This window comes from Aethalodelphis obliquidens, unplaced genomic scaffold, assembly GCF_003676395.1.
Source record: "Aethalodelphis obliquidens isolate GAN/ISIS:26980383/991018 unplaced genomic scaffold, ASM367639v1 scaffold66, whole genome shotgun sequence".
NCBI classification, from domain to species: domain Eukaryota; kingdom Metazoa; phylum Chordata; class Mammalia; order Artiodactyla; family Delphinidae; genus Aethalodelphis; species Aethalodelphis obliquidens.
The window spans coordinates 7,358,742-7,375,463 of record NW_020838010.1 but is presented as its reverse complement, the minus strand read 5'-3'; the positions used below and the strand labels follow the sequence as shown (position 1 = coordinate 7,375,463).

At 39.5% G+C, this 16,722-nt stretch overlaps 1 protein-coding gene and 1 pseudogene across 1 annotated transcript in view; one reads left to right on the top strand and one right to left on the bottom strand.

Moving 5' to 3' along the window:
• PLS3 (plastin 3) overlaps window positions 1-16,722 on the bottom strand; it is an 89,541-nt gene that overhangs the window by 58,499 nt on the left and 14,320 nt on the right. The window lies entirely within an intron of this gene.
• Window positions 3,271-4,375, top strand: LOC113610974 (ferritin light chain pseudogene; annotated as a pseudogene).

Here is a 16,722-nt window from a genome sequence, read left to right as displayed (position 1 = left end):
CTATGAGTTCTCACCCTTTATTGGAGAGAAAAATAAATCAATAGGAGTACTGTGCTAGGTTCAGGAGACCATTTCTAATACTGACATAGGGCAAGTCAATTATTTGAAAGGAAATGGAGTGCTATGGGAGCATCAGGGTCTTAGGAATCAGACTGACTTCAACTCTGTGTGACCATGAACACATCACTTAGCTTCTCTGAGCCCCAGGTTGCTATCTATAAAAGTGGAACTAATTCCACGAACTTCAGAGGGTTGCAATGATGATTAAGTGAGATAAGTGCATAAGGGGGTCTGGCTCCAGCAAGGTGCTCAGTAAGTCGCGGCCATTGTTATAATCTGTCTGGGATATAATATGCATGATACCATCTGCTCTACCTACCTAATAAGTATGAAAGTGAGATAATAGATCCTTCAGTCCTTTATAAATAATATAAAACAAAGTGAAGCGTTTTATGCTAACATTGAAATCTCAGAATAAGGAGGCGACTCACATTGCAGTCACTTGTAAAAAGCATCAGGACAGCCCACATCAGGAGGCAGAGTGTTCTCCTGTCCTCATCACTAACCACCATTAGCAGACACTGGATTACATTTTGTCTCCTTAATGGAAGCACTTTATTTCATCAATCACAAAAACTGCATGAACTATCAAAAGGCAACGCAATCCCGAACAGAAGGAATAGAGCGTCAGGAGTCAGAGGACGTGTTTTTCCACCTGTTTTCATTGCTGACTCACTATATGAAGTCTCTTCAACTTTTCTGAGTCTCAGTTTCACCATCTTTGAAACAAGCATAGCACTAGCTGCCTGTAGCCAGTCAGGGAATATGTGGGGTAGTAAGGAATGCTCAAGCACCTTGAGCTAACTGGAAGAAAGGGTATACGTGTATGTATTATCATGCATTTCCAGGGAAAACTGGGGCACAGGCAATTGCCTCCGGTAAGAAGACAGTATCAGTGACAGGCCAGCAATGTTGGGTTTCCCCAGCCTTACTTTTCTTTAGCCACACTTGTCACTTCACAACACTTATATGGGTCTGTCCCAAGTGCTATTAAATTAACTTCCTCAGGCTTCCCTGGTGGCGCAGTGGTTAAGAATCCACCTGCCAATGCAGGGGACACGGGTTTGAGCCCTGCTCCGGGAAGTTCTCACATGCCATGGAGCAACTAAGCCCGTGTGCCACAACTATGAGCCTGCACTCTAGAGCCCACGAGCCACAACTACTGAGCCCGCGTGCCACAACTACTGAAGCCTGCGTGCCTAGAGCCTGTGCTCCGCAACAAGAGAAGCCACGGCAATGAGAAGCCCATACACCGCAACAAAGGGTAGCCCCCGCTCGCCGCAATGAAGACCCAATGCAGCCAAAAATTAAAAAAAAATAACTTCCTCAATGATCACGCTACCCAGAAACAGCTTCCTTGTCTTTCCCTTTCTTGGTCATCTGGAATGTATATGCTTTCTAGCTTTCTGAACTCTAAGGCTAATCTTTGATCACAGTGAAATCTGTCAACACCCAGTTGTTGATTTTAAAGTCTATTCACCATAACATGATAGAATTCACTTCAACTGCAAAATATTGTGGTGAAAGTTCTAGGAATGGATACTCCCTTTAAAAATGGACATCTTCTACTTAGTAAATACCAGGACATTTCCTGAAAGACTGCTGTATCACATCAGTAGTTCAGCCAGTTTTGGCCTGCAGCCCATGCTGTAACCTTCTAAATGTCTCATCATATGACGTATGTGCAGGTGTGCGGGGCCAAGGGGGGGTATTGGCGTTTGTGTATGTGTGTGAGTATGTGTGTGAACAGCATCTCTGTTTTTACTATGGGTAATGAAAATTGCTTTGGGAACAGAAGATGGTGGCAAGGGTTATGTAATCCATTGCACATTTTTATAAGCAGGCCACAGAATGAAAACAACTTTTACATTTCCAAATTCATCATGATGAATGCTGGGGAAAGTCAACAGAAACCAACCTATGTTTTATCTGTACATGTAAAGTGCACAAGCTCTCACTCTCTCTCAAATGTTACAAACAAATCCATAAAGTTAAAAGTTCACACATGCACCTATGGACACATACACCCTTCAGGGTGGAAAGGAAGGAAAGAGGCACACCCAAAGCTGCATGAGCATTTCATAGACGTATCAGTGTAATCTGCAGTTAGGACACAAGACCTAGACACAGTATTTTTAAAGTCTCTTCCAACTTTCATTCAAACATCATCCTCTCCCCACCACACCCAGTACGGGTTATATTCTTTCCATGTGTGACACGTACAATGGAGGCCTCTCCCACTGTGCTTAATGCCACACCTCAGTAACAGTGATCTATCGTCCTTTAATGGAACAGGATTTTACCCATCTTCATGACTTATAAAGTAAACAAACAAATAACACTCACAGTGAGTGAAACATCAAAGCAAAGGGATCTAACGTAAAACAGGTACCAAATTAACACGGAGGATATTGCTACTGTAATTTTGGGCTATATTGGAAAGTTTAGGAAATTTATGCCAGGAACAGTATTAGGTACACAAACTTCCTGTTGCGTGGCTGTGTCAGTTTTAACAATCAGGTAGATCTGGTTTACGTGATGATTGGGCGGGGGTTAAATAAGCCACAAGAACATCTTAATTTCAATATTCCAGGGGCTGTCTCCCCAACAGTAAATATTTGTGAGCTCTGTTTTTGCATAACAAAGTAATCAACCTTTTAAAACAGGATGTCTTATTATATATTAAATTATATACCTTGCCCTAATGCCCTAAAACAAAAGGCTGAAATAGGGCTTCCCTGGTGGCGCAATGGTTGAGAGTCCGCCTGCCGATGCAGGGGACGCGGGTTCGTGCTCCGGTCCAGGAAGATCCCACATGCCGCGGAACGGCTGGGCTCGTGATCCATGGCCGCTGAGCCTGCGCGTCCGGAGCCTGTGCTCCGCAACGGGAGAGGCCACAACAGTGAGAGGCCCGCGTACCGCAAAAAAAAAGGCTGAAATAAATAGAAGGATTTAAAGCATGGGTCCTCCAAAAATTATCAGTTGAACTATACATGGGATAAGGAAGTGATTTGGAAGACATCTGTGGTGACTATACACAGTTAACAACACTGAACTGCATATTTCAAAGTTGCTAAGAGAGTAAATCTTAAAAGTTCTCATCACAAGAATAAAAAAGTAACTGTGGGGTGGTGGATGTTAACTAGACTCATTGTAGTAATCATTTCACAATATATACATATATTAAATCATTTCGTTGCACACCTTAAACTAATACAATGTTATATGTCAATTATATTTCAATGAAACTGGGGGGGACATTGTGTTCTGTTCATAGCTAATAAAATCATACAAAGAAATAACTCATATGCTCTACACCTTCCTATCCTGAGAGTCTCTCATTCAAAAAAAGGATAGGGAAGGAAAAGAAACAAAAAAACCCAACTAACCGAGCAGCTCCTAAACTTTTTGGCCTCAGGACCTGAGGACCCCAAAGAGCTTTTTGATATATGGGTTAGATCAGTGTCTTTATCATATTAGAAGTTACAACTAAGAAAGTTTAAAGATATTTATTTTAAAAAAATTAAACCCACCGCATGCTAATATAAATAACATTTTAAAATGAAAACTATATTTTTAAAAAATGTAGTGGGAAGAGGCAGGGCATGCCTCGCTCCTGCGGATGTCTCTTGCTTCAACACTGTTTGAATGGAACAGACCCAGGGACGCCCCCTTTTCCAGCCTCCAATCACCCTGGAACCTCTTTTCCAGTCACACCCTTAGGAACCAACCACTATGCCGTCCTCAGCCTCCGGAACCAGCCAGCACCGTTTTTTTTGGAGCTTAGCTCCTTACTGCTGATCAACCATGAGCTCCCAGATTTGTCAGAATTATTCCACCCAGGTGGAAGCAGCCGTCAACCACAGGGGTCAACCTGCATCTGGGTCCTCCTACACCTACCTCTCTCTGGGCTTCTATTTCTACCGCGATGATGTGGCTCTGGAGGACGTGGGCCAGTTCTTTGCTGAGTCCACCATTGAGAAGGGCAAGGGCGCCCAGCATCTCTTGAAGATGCAAAACCAGCACAGTGGCTGTGCCCTCTTCCAGGAGCGCAGAAGCCGTCCCAAAATGAATGGGGTAAAACTCTGGACAATAAGGAAGCTGCCACAGCCCTGGAGAAGAACCTGAGCCAGGCCCTTGTGGACCTGCACCCCTGGGCTCTGGCCGCGCAGACACCCACCCGTGACTTCCTGGAGAGCCGCTTCCTGGAGGAGCAGCTGAAACTCATCAAGCAGATGGCGACCACCTGACTAACCTCCCACTAGCGCAGGCTGCCGCCGGGGTTGGAGTGCGGGGGGGGGGGGGGGGGTGCTGAGCCAGTAGCCCTTCCAAAGGCTCACCCTCAAGTACGACAGGGGCCTCTGCAGCCCAACGGTCTTTGAGGGGCCCCTCTGCATCCCTCTGGTGTCAGGGATTCTGCCTAAGCCCCTCTCTGCAGCCCTAGGCAGCTTTTTGACCACCCTGGGGCCCTCACCTAAGCCGTGGGCCAAATGGAAACAAAGGTTTTTGCAGGAAAAAAAAATAGAAGAGTATATTGTTTACATCTTTGTTTAACTAAATACAGTGACAGCTGGATTTTCATATCTGCTTCTGCATTGTCTGTTGCAATATGTTGTTTTGATTCAAGTATATGAAGAAAACAGGGCCTCCCACAGATACGTTGTTTGGAAAAAGGAAGTATTTTAGGAGCCTTTTCGGATAATTATGGATATTCTTCTTTATAATACCACGCCAAAACTGGGTAAGTGCTAGTTTCTTAAATAGTTGTTGCAGTGTGGAATCTGATATCAGATCAATGACGTTATCATACTCTGTTAACGTTAAAATCCATTGGTCTATCTTGCACTTTATTTTTTTGTACTTTTTTTTTTTTTTTGCGGTACGCGGGCCTCTCACTGTTGTGGCCTCTCCGTTGCGGAGCACAGGCTCCGGACGCGCAGGCTCAGCGGCCATGGCTCATGGGCCCAGCTGCTCTGCGGCATGTGGGATCTTCCTGGAACGGGGCACGAACCCGTGCCCCTATCTTGCACTTTAAATGGACCTTTTACCCATGCTTGATTTCAGAACATCATGCACTGATCATATGGAACAATACTGTTTGACTAGTACAGATGTGTTGTCACACTTCATTTTACAATATCTAACAAATCACTTCCATTAAAAACACCACCAACCTCATTAGAAAAGTCTAAGTATTGATGTATGGTGGCTGACGCAAGTTTTCAAGAATTTGAATTTTTGCTTGAAATCTCTAACTTTATCATTGGCAACAAATACTCCCAGCCGTTTTCCTTGCAGTGACTAGCACACTTGATTCACTTTTGATAACATATCTGCCAAATATTCAGGTCTGAATTATCAGTTAATGCGTCATTCGCTCTTTCGAGTAAAAATGGTTTTCTGTTTTCTAAAAGTGCAGCTAGTTTAGCTTGCAAATCAAAAAACTGCACAAGTGCTTTTCCTCAAGACAATCATTGTAAATCCATATGCAGCAGAAATGTTTTTATGTACTTCCCATTTCATCACACAGAATATTGAAAAGATGTATACCCAAGAGTTGAGATTTAATAAAATTAATTTTTCCTGCTTAATCAAGGACATTCATTAATGAACTGCATGTTATAGGTATGTTTCTAACAGGAAGGGTATGGTGTTGAATACAAAGACTACTCATACAGTGTGGGGCTAAGGCACTAGCAGTTTTACCCACCATTGCTTCTGTCAGTATAGTGAAAAAGCAAAGAACATCTTAGTGTTATTATACAAGTAATTTTGATCTCCAAGGGACTCTGTGGCATACTTTTCTATTGAGAACTGGTGCTTTATTTGGTAATATTTATGATGGAGTCATCTAATTTTAGAGACAAAAAACATAAGGTCCATAGGTTTTTAACAAGAAATTTCAAAACTGAGAATGCAATTACCAGAATAGGTTTTAACGCGAGTTCTGTTCTGTTGAACTGTGAAAAGAAGAATTCATTGATTAATATCAATTCTGAGGGGACCAATCTATAGCTTATTTACTCCAAAGAATATTTTGCAGAATCAGGTTCATGTCCATGAGATGGGAATTTATCACGATAGTGTAGTTTTTAGAAACTTTTAATACATTTTTTAAAAGATTAAGAAAGACAATATGTTATAAAACTACTTAAAAATATCCAGTTCATATGTAGCAAATCAGATTTTTCTTCTGATAATCAGTAACAGTTTCTTTCTCTGATACTAGAAAAGAAAGGCTTTGAAAGTTAGACTCTGTATGAAATGCAGAATTATAACTTTTAAAATATTAAAAATCAAGTGAACTATAGTATTTATGTGTAAAATAATATGCAGGTTATTTGAAAGCAAATCCCAAACAACAAAAAAGGGGAGAGAAAAGATGAAATATAAGAACATCAAATATTGATAAACTGTTGAAACTGTGGGGGGGTTCCTTATGCTATTTTACTTTGTATGTTTGAAATTTTCCATAAAAGTAAGCTTTTAAAAATTCCATGAGCTTATAAAAAAGTATTTTGTATTTTGGAAAGCAAAAATAAAATTCCTGACTCATATTCATTCGTTACCACGAACACTGAATGAACATCCACTCTGTAAAAGGCACTGTACTTAGATGGCATCAGGAAATAGAAAGATTTATGAAATATGCCTTTTACATTCAAGGAGCTCAGAGTGTCTGTGTCCATATATGTAATTGATTCCCTAAAATGGGTATAATGCCTCCACTATGACCATTCTAAGGGGTACTTATACTATTACAAAGCACAGCTTGAGCCAACTGAACTGCAAATCAGGATAATGCAATTTTAAGGGAAAAAAAAAGGAAACTGGCATGAAACGAAAATACAAAAAGGAAACTTAAAAAATAAGAAATGAGACTCTCTTTGGTTTTCCTCTATAAAAGGAAACCAACAAGAGATGTGAGCAAATATGGGCATGACCACATCATTTTTCCACCACAACCCCATCATCTTATTTTACTTCAGGACAGGAACCATCATGTCATCTCCTTTGAGTCAGCTCTTGTACTACTCACATAGGCAAAAATAACTGAGCAATACATTCACTTCCCATGGTGAACATTAAATACATTAAGTATTCTATAATTCTTCCAATGAAAGAAGACAGCAGTTACAGATTCCATATTTTAATTTTCAGGGCTACTATGTCCATTCACACTGCCCGCCCCCCCCATATAAATTAAGACCATCCTAAAGAATAAATCCACAAGTTAAATCAATAACATTCCTCAGTTACTCAAGGGGTCTAATTTTAACACTGATAAATGAAAAATAAAAGTGAGAATCAAAAAAATCAAACATTTACTTTAACTATCATCTTCCAGCTTATTGCCATATATTCCAAACAAATTATCAATTTTTCCCTATTCAAACTTCAGGTAAAATGTGCAAGAGTTCTCAAAACTCATTCAATGTAGGTCTTTAAAAGCTGAGTGATAGATTAAAGGATTTAAAATTGCTCCACTGTTTTCATCTTTAATATTTATTAAGCTCTATGAGGGCAGTGATTTGTCTTTTCACCAATCTATCTCAAGCATCTAGAACAGTGCCTGGCACACAGTAGGCACGCAATAAGTATCTGTTAAGGAGGGTGGGGGTGGGGGGATTGGATGAAAGCAATCAAAAGGTACAAACTTCCAGCTGTAAGATAAATAAGTACTAGGGATGTAATGTACAATATGAGAAATTAACACTGCTGTATGTTATATATGAAAGTTAAGAGAGCAAATCCTAAGAGTCCTCATCACAAGGAAGAAAAATTTTTTCTTTCTCTTTTATTTTGTATCTATATGAGATGATAGATATTCACTAAACTTACTGTGATAATCATTTCATGATGTATGTAAGTCAAATCATTATACTGTACACCTTAAGGCTGTACGTCAATTATGTCTCAACAAAATGAAGAAAAAAATTCAGGAACAAATATTTACTTTCAAATGAAAAAAAGTATCTGTTAAATAAATTTGTGATAATAACATTGCATGCTAAAGGAATTAAACTCACTGTCATGTGCTATAGTGGTGTATTACATAATAAAGAATAAACTTTTAGCACTTTTAATGCAAATCACATAAATAAACATAAAAGACATCTACTCTTGTCCCATTGGGTAACCCTACAAAACAGGGTGATTCCTAAGAAGTAATCCAGCCAAAGAAACGGTAGGTTACATCTTTCTAGTGGCACCGAATCCATGATCATATTTGGCAGCTGAATGATTTTCTAATTCTCCACTTTTCGAAAATAAAGGCATTTCAGAGAAAAGTGGAATGGAAGGTATAAAGAACTCTGAATTTTATCAAGTTTTCCTTCAAAATTGCCACACACACAAAAAAGAAAAATCGCACTTAAGCTGTCAAGATCTCAGTGCTTTAGCTTTCTTAACTTTAAAACGACTACTTTTTGACCTCACAAGGAATCACAAAACCTTCAAAAGAAACAGCCGCTTCAGCATTTCCTGCCTGTCTGCCCTAGTCCAAGATTAACCTTGTCAGTTTTTAGGAAGACTTATAAAACTCCTTTAAATGACTAATTCAGATGAAGTGGTAACATGAAACCACAGTTTATAAGACGCTGGTTTCTACTTGTTACCAGATGTTGCCATCACTTCAAAGTGTTAAATGCATTCATGAAGAGGTTCAGATATATTTGCATGTGGAATATTTTCTGACTTCTGCTATTATTGTGAAGACAGAGGAAAACTGTTGCCTTGTTGTCTAATAAAACATTTTTAAGGTTGCCAATATTCACATCAAGAATCACCAAGTACTCTGTCGGTCTAATTCCTCCGTGTAATTCTTGCAAGCACATATACATATAAACACTTTAAAAACACACCACAGGGACTTCCCTGGTGGCACAGTGGTTAAGAATCTGCCTGCCAATGCAGGGGACACGGGTTCGAGCCCTGGTCCGGGAAGATCCCACCTGCCACAGAGCAACTAAGCCCGTGCGCCACAACTACTGAGCCCTCGCTCTAGAGCCCGCGAGCCACAACTACTGAGCCCGCCAGCCACAACTACTGAAGCCCACGCACCTACAGCCCATGCTCCCCAACAAGAGAAGCCACCACAATGAGAAGCCCGTGCACCACGACAAAGAGTAGCCCCCGCTCGCCGCAACTAGAGAAAGCCCATGTGCAGCAACAAAGACCCAACACAGCCAAAAATAAATAAATAAATTAAACAAAACAAAAACACACCACAAATTAATTCCATTTCTTTGGGAGCTTGTCATGAAACAGCCCGCTTAAAGATCTAGCTGAAAAATCCAAATGTGTGTGTGTTTGTGTGTATGTGTATACTTTTGGAGTTGCTTTTTTAGACAAAACAGTAAACAGTCACTAGCTTCACATAGTTCAGGGTTCCTTTGCCAGGATAACTCAACAATTGCACTAGGTTTTCTGCTTCTACACATTCTTCTCTGGTTATGTTAATTTCTTTGGTTATGTTGCCATTGGGGTTTTATTAGGTTAATTAAAAATGTTTTTTAATCTCCAGAGAGAGTTTAAGGCAACAACAATGGTTGCTATTTTCTACACATAATGGTCATTGTTAAGTTTTGGCCCAACACAGCATCCTGAATACAATGTAGATTTATCCTTAAGATTGGCTGCAAAAATACTGTGGTCTCACACAGTGTTATGTGCCCTTTCTATTCAAATGTCTGGGAGATACCCCATAACTCTTATTTTATTTTTGCTGATACCCCGACTGCATTTCTTTGAGGATGGAGTTGAATCCATAAACATAACACTAATGCTGGCTCAGATTTCTAGACACTGAATTATAACTGACCAGTTTTGCTTGCTCAGTATTTTGTTTGGCAATCTGTTAACCTGGTACAGCTAAAAAGTCTCATAATTAATTCTGCCACAAATCAAACAACTTTTGTGGCCTTTGCTTGCTAAAAATCATATTGTTAGCAAAAAGTCATCCATGCAAGAGCAACTTCTTCCTTCTCCCAGTTTATCCCTCTCCCTGGTACTCTTACCTCAGAAATTGGCTAAGCCATTAGCAGGGTTCTTTTGATGGGGTAGACTATGGTAGGCTCGCTGGCTCTAAGAATTCGCTGCTTTAGAGAATGAGCTTTTAAAGGTCTCTCATTAGACCAAATACAAAAATGCAGATAAGCGATATGTGAAGAAAGAAGTTGGAATATCTGTTTGATGAGTACCATTATACTGCATTCTTCCTTAAATTACACTTTTTTTCCATCACAGGATAGGTTTTGCTGTAGCTGTGACTATTAACCTAAACAAAGTTAGGAGTAGATGGGGAAGAAACAAATCACTGATATTAGTGGTAGTAAATTTTTTTTCAGTATTAATTCTGTATTTAAATGGATTCAATGATCATCATACATCCTTTTACCAAGACTCCTCTATTCTTAAAATCTTAATTTTGCCCTATTTTTTAATTGGCTGAATTTCACTTTCGAGTATTTCTCTTTTCTACGAGTTCTTTTATATTCATGGGAACTGCCTAGTACCTTTATTTTTGAATGACATCTTGGCTTACTATTCTTGGATCGCATTTTTGTCCTTTCAGAACTCTGTACACAATGCTTAGTGGTAGTAAATTTCACTGTAATAATTATACTAAAACTATATGAGCCACATGCTATAACTTAGGTAAGTTTTCCTTATTGAGAAGTAATTCTGTTAATTGTGTTTAAGGTAGTATATCTGGACTGTGATTTTCAAATTCCTGCTTTCTGAGTATAACCACTTAATGCCATATTCATAATGTTATAGGCTGCCAGTGACATATTTATTAAAACAATAAAAGCCAATTTAAAACAGGATGGGAAAGAGAGCCAAGTTTTTTTGGTGCTTCCACCCTGAATCATGAAGCAGAAAGAAGGGTGGAAAAGCTTTATCTTGAGAAGGCAAGACAGAAATGAAAGCATGATCTCATTCACTTTTCCCGCACCCAAACAAGGTGACATTTTCTGTTCCTTTCTTCTTCAGCCCTAATCAGTTTAACAGTCCTCTTTTTTTAATCCTTAATAGTAAGTTTCCAAGTGCCCTTTTTTTTTTTGCGGTACGCGGGCCTCTCACTGTTGTGGCCTCTCCCCTTGTGGAGCACAGGCTCCGGACGCGCAGGCTCAGTGACCATGGCTCACGGGCCCAGCCGCTCCGCGGCATGTGGGATCTTCCTGGACCGGGGCACGAACCCGTGTCCCCTGCATCGGCAGGCGGACTCTCAACCACTGCGCCACCAGGGAAGCCCTCTTTTTGTAATTTTTAAGATTTTATTTTTCAGAATCAAAGATCAAAGCATGAGTATGCACAAAAGTTTTCATTTAAAATGTTTTGATTTACTATTCATGACTAACAAACACATCCTAAACTCCAATACCCTAAATCCCAATGATTTAGTGGCATATTCTGTTTTGCTATGTGGTTAATGCATTTGTTTGAAACAAAAGAAGAGGTAAACCATACTTAAGGCAGTAGGTTTAGGAGTCTTGCAAAGAGAAATCTAAGGTGGGGGCAGGAGTCTTTAAAAATTCTGGAAAGAACTCTTCAAATAATTTTAAAATTCAAAAACATATCAGTGATTTAGAACTTGAAAGTTATATACCTAAATCAAGAATGTGTCATTCCTTTGAAAAAGTTTCAATATTGGCAATTAAAAAAAAAGATATCCAAGTTATATCTGAAGAGAAATGACCAATTAATATTTGTTCAGTGATTTAAAAATCATAAAAGTAGGCACCACTTTAGAAAATAAGACCTAGCATGAGACTATAGAAGAAATTAAATTGTCTTCCTTAATGGAATTACCATTTTTAACTTAATTAACATTACATATGCAATCTCAAAATTCTAATTTATTAATGTAACTCCTATTGACAGCACAGTTTTTTGTGGTCATAGACCAGCTTATTCTAAAAATTTATGTGGAAAAGAAACAGGTCTTAGAACAGGTAAACTTTATTGAAAAATAGACTGGGTGGACTCACTCTGCCTGGTGTTAAGTCATTCCTTGTAGCTACAGCAATCAAGATAGTGTGGTTACAGAGCAACACATGCAGAACAATGGAACAGGCTAGAGAACTCTGAAATAGACCTACACGAATAAGCTCAACTGATTTTTGACAAGGGTGCAAAAGCTCATCAGTGGAGGAATGGTGCTACAGCAACTGGACAACCATAGGGGAAAAAAATAAGAACTCTGACCTAGACCTCATTTTGTGTAATATTGTGTAAAGATTTACACCAAAATTAACTCAAAATGGGCCACAGACTTAAATGTGAAACATAACACCATAAAACTTTAGAAAAAATTTTTTGAAAAATTCATCAGGAACCATGTTTGGTGAAGAGGGCTTGGACATAACATCAAAAAGACAATCCATAAAAGGAAACATTGATCAACTTGGCCTTATCAAAATAATACTTTTGTTCTGTGAAAGACCTTGCTTGGAGGATGGAAAGACAAGCTACAGACTAGGAGAAAATAGCTGTATACCACATATCTGACAAAGGATTGTTATCTAGAATATATAAAGACCTCTCAAAACTCAACATTAAAAAACAATCCAATTGGAAAATAGGCAAAAGACACGAACAGATATTTCACCAAAGAGGATATACAGATGGGAAACAAACACATAAAAAGATGCTCAGCATCATTAACCACTGGGAAATGCAAAATGAAACAAAAATGGGATATCACTACACACCTATCAGAATAGCTAAAATAAAAATGTGACAATACTAAGTGCTAGCAAGGATGTAGAAAAACTGGGTCACTCATACATTGCTGGTAGGAGATTAAATGGTACAAGTCACTACAGAAAAACATTTTGATAGTTTCTTATAAAATTAAACATGCAGCTCTCATATGACCCAGAGATTGCATTCTTTGGGAATTAATCCCAGAGAAATGAAAATTTACAATCACAGAAAAGCCTGTACACAAATATTTGTAGCAGCCAATACTAGAAATGGCCCAGATGTCCTTCAATGTGTGAATGGTTAAAAACACTATGGTACATTTACACCATGGAATACTACTCAGCAACAAAAAGGAGGAAGGTATTGATATACACAACTTGGATGAATCTCTAGAGAATTATGCTGAATGAAAAAAGCCAAAAGATTGCATACTCTGATTTCATTTACATAATATTTTTGAAATGACAAAATTATAGAAATGGGAAACAGATTAGTGGTTTTCAGGGGTAGAGATGGGGCAGGTGCAGGGGAGGGTGGAAGGAAGTGCATGCTGTTACAAAAGGGTAACAAAAGGGATTCTAGTGGTGACAGAACTGTTCGGCATCTTGACTGTATTAATGTCAACATCTTGGCTTGGGTATATTGTACTATGGTCTTGAAGAGGTTACTACTGGGGGAAACTGAGTAAAGGGCACACAGGATCTCTTTGTTATTTCTTACAAGTACATGTCTACAATTTCTGCAAAGTAAAAAGTTCAATTAAAAAATCCAACTCAGAATTAAACACAGAATATAGTATATATTATATATATATATACTATATACACAGTATATAGTATATAGTGGATAGGAAAAGGGAAGAAAACTTATATGCAATAATTTCATATCCTATTTTAAACATTATTGCCACGAATTTTTCCAAAATACTATAGACATAACTACTGACACTATAGTCTTAGCATATATGGTCAATTCATGACTCCACTAGAGTATTTGATCTGGGTAAACGATATTTTTTCTGTTCAATACCAAAATAACAAGCTGATATAAAGGAGAATTTCAGGGCAAGAACCCACCAATGCATGACAATTTTGGTATCTGTTATTAGAAATATTTACTTAAGTGACACTTCTCCCCAGATAGTCACTCCTTGATCTCCTTCATGTCTTGCATCAAATATCTTCCTTTCAGTGAGGCCTCCTGTGACCACATGATTTGAAATGGCAATGCACTCTTCCCACTCCCTATACCCTCAACTTTAATTTTCTCCATAATACATTACCATCGAATATACTATATCGTTGTTCATTTTGTATCTTCCCCTAGTAGGATGTAAGCTTCATAAGGATGGTAATTTTCATTTGTTTCAGTCACAGGTATAATCCCCAGTGCCTAGAAAATAACTTGACCTATAGAGGCACTCAGTAAATATCTGAATAAGTGAATGAATCAATGAATAAAATGGAATTTTTTTTCTTGGTGAGGAGTGTACAAAAGGGGAAATGCTCTCTGAGAGAGAAAATCCAGTTTGGAAGAAACCAAGAGTGATAAATCCAGGAATTCTCTGGAGGTCCAGTGGTTAGGACTCTGCACTTCCATTGCAGGGGGCACGGGTTCAATCCCTGGTCAGGGAACTAAGATCCTGCAAGCCACGCGGTATGGCAAAAAAAAAAAGAGTGATAAATCCTACAATGTATATCCAATATATTGGCATTAGAGTTTTCAAAATCCTTTGGATGGGGGCTTCCCTGGTGGCTCAGTGGTTGGGTGTCCGCCTGCCATGCAGGGGACGTGGGTTCGTGCCCTTGTCCGGGAAGATCCCACATGCCGCGGAGCGGCTGGGCCCGTGAGCCATGGCCGCTGAGCCTGCGCGTACGGAGCCTGTGCTCCGCAATGGGAGAGGCCACAACAGTGAGAGGCCCGCGTACTGAAAAAAAAAAAAATCCTTTGGATGCAATACAATGTAGGAAACTCTTTAAGATCAATGATTAGGACTGCAGCTTTGTAAGCATAAGAGTACTTTGGTTGAAGATACAACCTAGAAAATAATTTACCACTTCAAAGCTATTACTAATGAATTTTCATTAGCTATGGAAGAGTTGGTCGAGTTAAATAATGTTGCTTAAGTTATAGGTGAAGTGAGTTTCAGAGAGTTTATGTCAACTTTAAAGACATGGCATTTGCCATTTTGTTAACATCTGAAAGAAAACTCCAGATTGTATAAACTGATTCAGGGTGGAAGAGGCATTCCTAGTGAACCACGCTGGACTCTGGATGTGGTATTTAAATTTACGGCAAGAATAGTGATGGATTAGGTATCAGGAGACCCCATGCCCCACCACTGTCCAACACTGCATTAGACCTCTGTCGCCTCATCTGCAAAAATCAGTGGCTGGATTAGACTCTGAGCTCTTCAAACGATGGCACATTATGTTATTTATCTTAGTGATAACAGTGTCTAGCACACTGTTGATGATTAATAAAGGCCTGTTAAATGAATTAAGTAATTAAATAGGAAGTTCTAAATGGGTCTCCGGGAAATTGTATCTTTTCTTGACTGAACTGCAGCCCTCCTCTCTCAGGGAGGCCTATCCTTTCCTAGTTGGCCTGCCCAGAATAAGGCAACTAGGTCCAGAAACTTCTCTGTGGGTTGAATACAGAAGACAATGGCAGAGATCGGTTCTAGGTGTCATTAGCTATATTGACCTGAAGGGTTCTTGAAAGAAAAACTCTGATCTGTAACTGATTCTTGTTACCATCCTCGGATAATCCCTCCTTCTCATGTTCATTCCTGAAGAGTCAAAAGGTAAAGACTCCCTCAAACTTACTGCTGAACTTTCTAAATGTAAAACACCAAGCTCTTCTGAAAATGTCAAGTGTCAAATGTACTCAATATTATTTCTGGATGGATAGACAAGCAACTAGTACTAATGGTCACATCCTGGGAAGGGAAATGGGGGATCGGAGTCAGGGGCAGGAGGTTTATTTTCTTTATGTCCCTTTATAGCTTTTGAATTTTCTTCTGTGTATGTATTTCATATTTGAAGCGTAAATTTTTGTTTGTTTGTTTGTTTTTGCGGTACGCGGGCCTCCCACTGTTGTGGCCTCTCCCGTTGCGGAGCACAGGCTCCGGACGCGCAGGCTCAGTGGCCATGGCTCACGGGCCCAGCCGCTCCATGGCATGTGGGATCTTCCCGGACCAGGGCATGAACCCACGTCCCCTGCATCGGCAGGCGGACTCTCAACCACTGCGCCACCAGGGAAGGCCCTTGAAGCGTAAATTTAAAAATTAAATATTAGATGTGCTCAATAATGCTTTAGGTTGACTGAAAACCATTGTGTTTCAAAGCATTTGTCATTTACTTCTGCAATACTTAATACTGCTTACTTTTGTTCCTTATACTAGGTATTCAATAAATGTGTATAAACAAGGAATTTTGTATAAATCTGTTATACAAGTTTTTAAAAAGGTGATTATAGAACTTTTACAGGCTTTCCATTATTCAAGCAGAAATATTACTAAGGAATAAGGTAGTGTTGGGAACAAGTTGATGATAATAAGCTACTGAGCATCAAGAAACAGGAAACGGGGCTTCCCTGGTGGTGCAGTTGTTAAGAATCCACCTGCCAATGCAGGGGACACAGGTTCGAGCCCTGGTCCGGGAAGATCCCACATGCCACGGAGCAACTAAGCCCGTGAGCCACAACTACTGAGCCTGCACTCTAGAGCCCGCAAGCCGCAACTACTGAGCCCACGTGCTGCAGCTACTGAAGCCCACATGCCCAGAGCCTGTGGTCCACAACAAGAGAAGCCACCGCAATGAGAAGCCTGTGCACCGTAATAATGAGTAGCCCCTGCTCGCCGCAACTAGAGAAAGCCCACGCACAGCAACGGAGACCCAACACAGCCAAAAATAAATAATAATAATAATAAGTGAAATTTTAAAA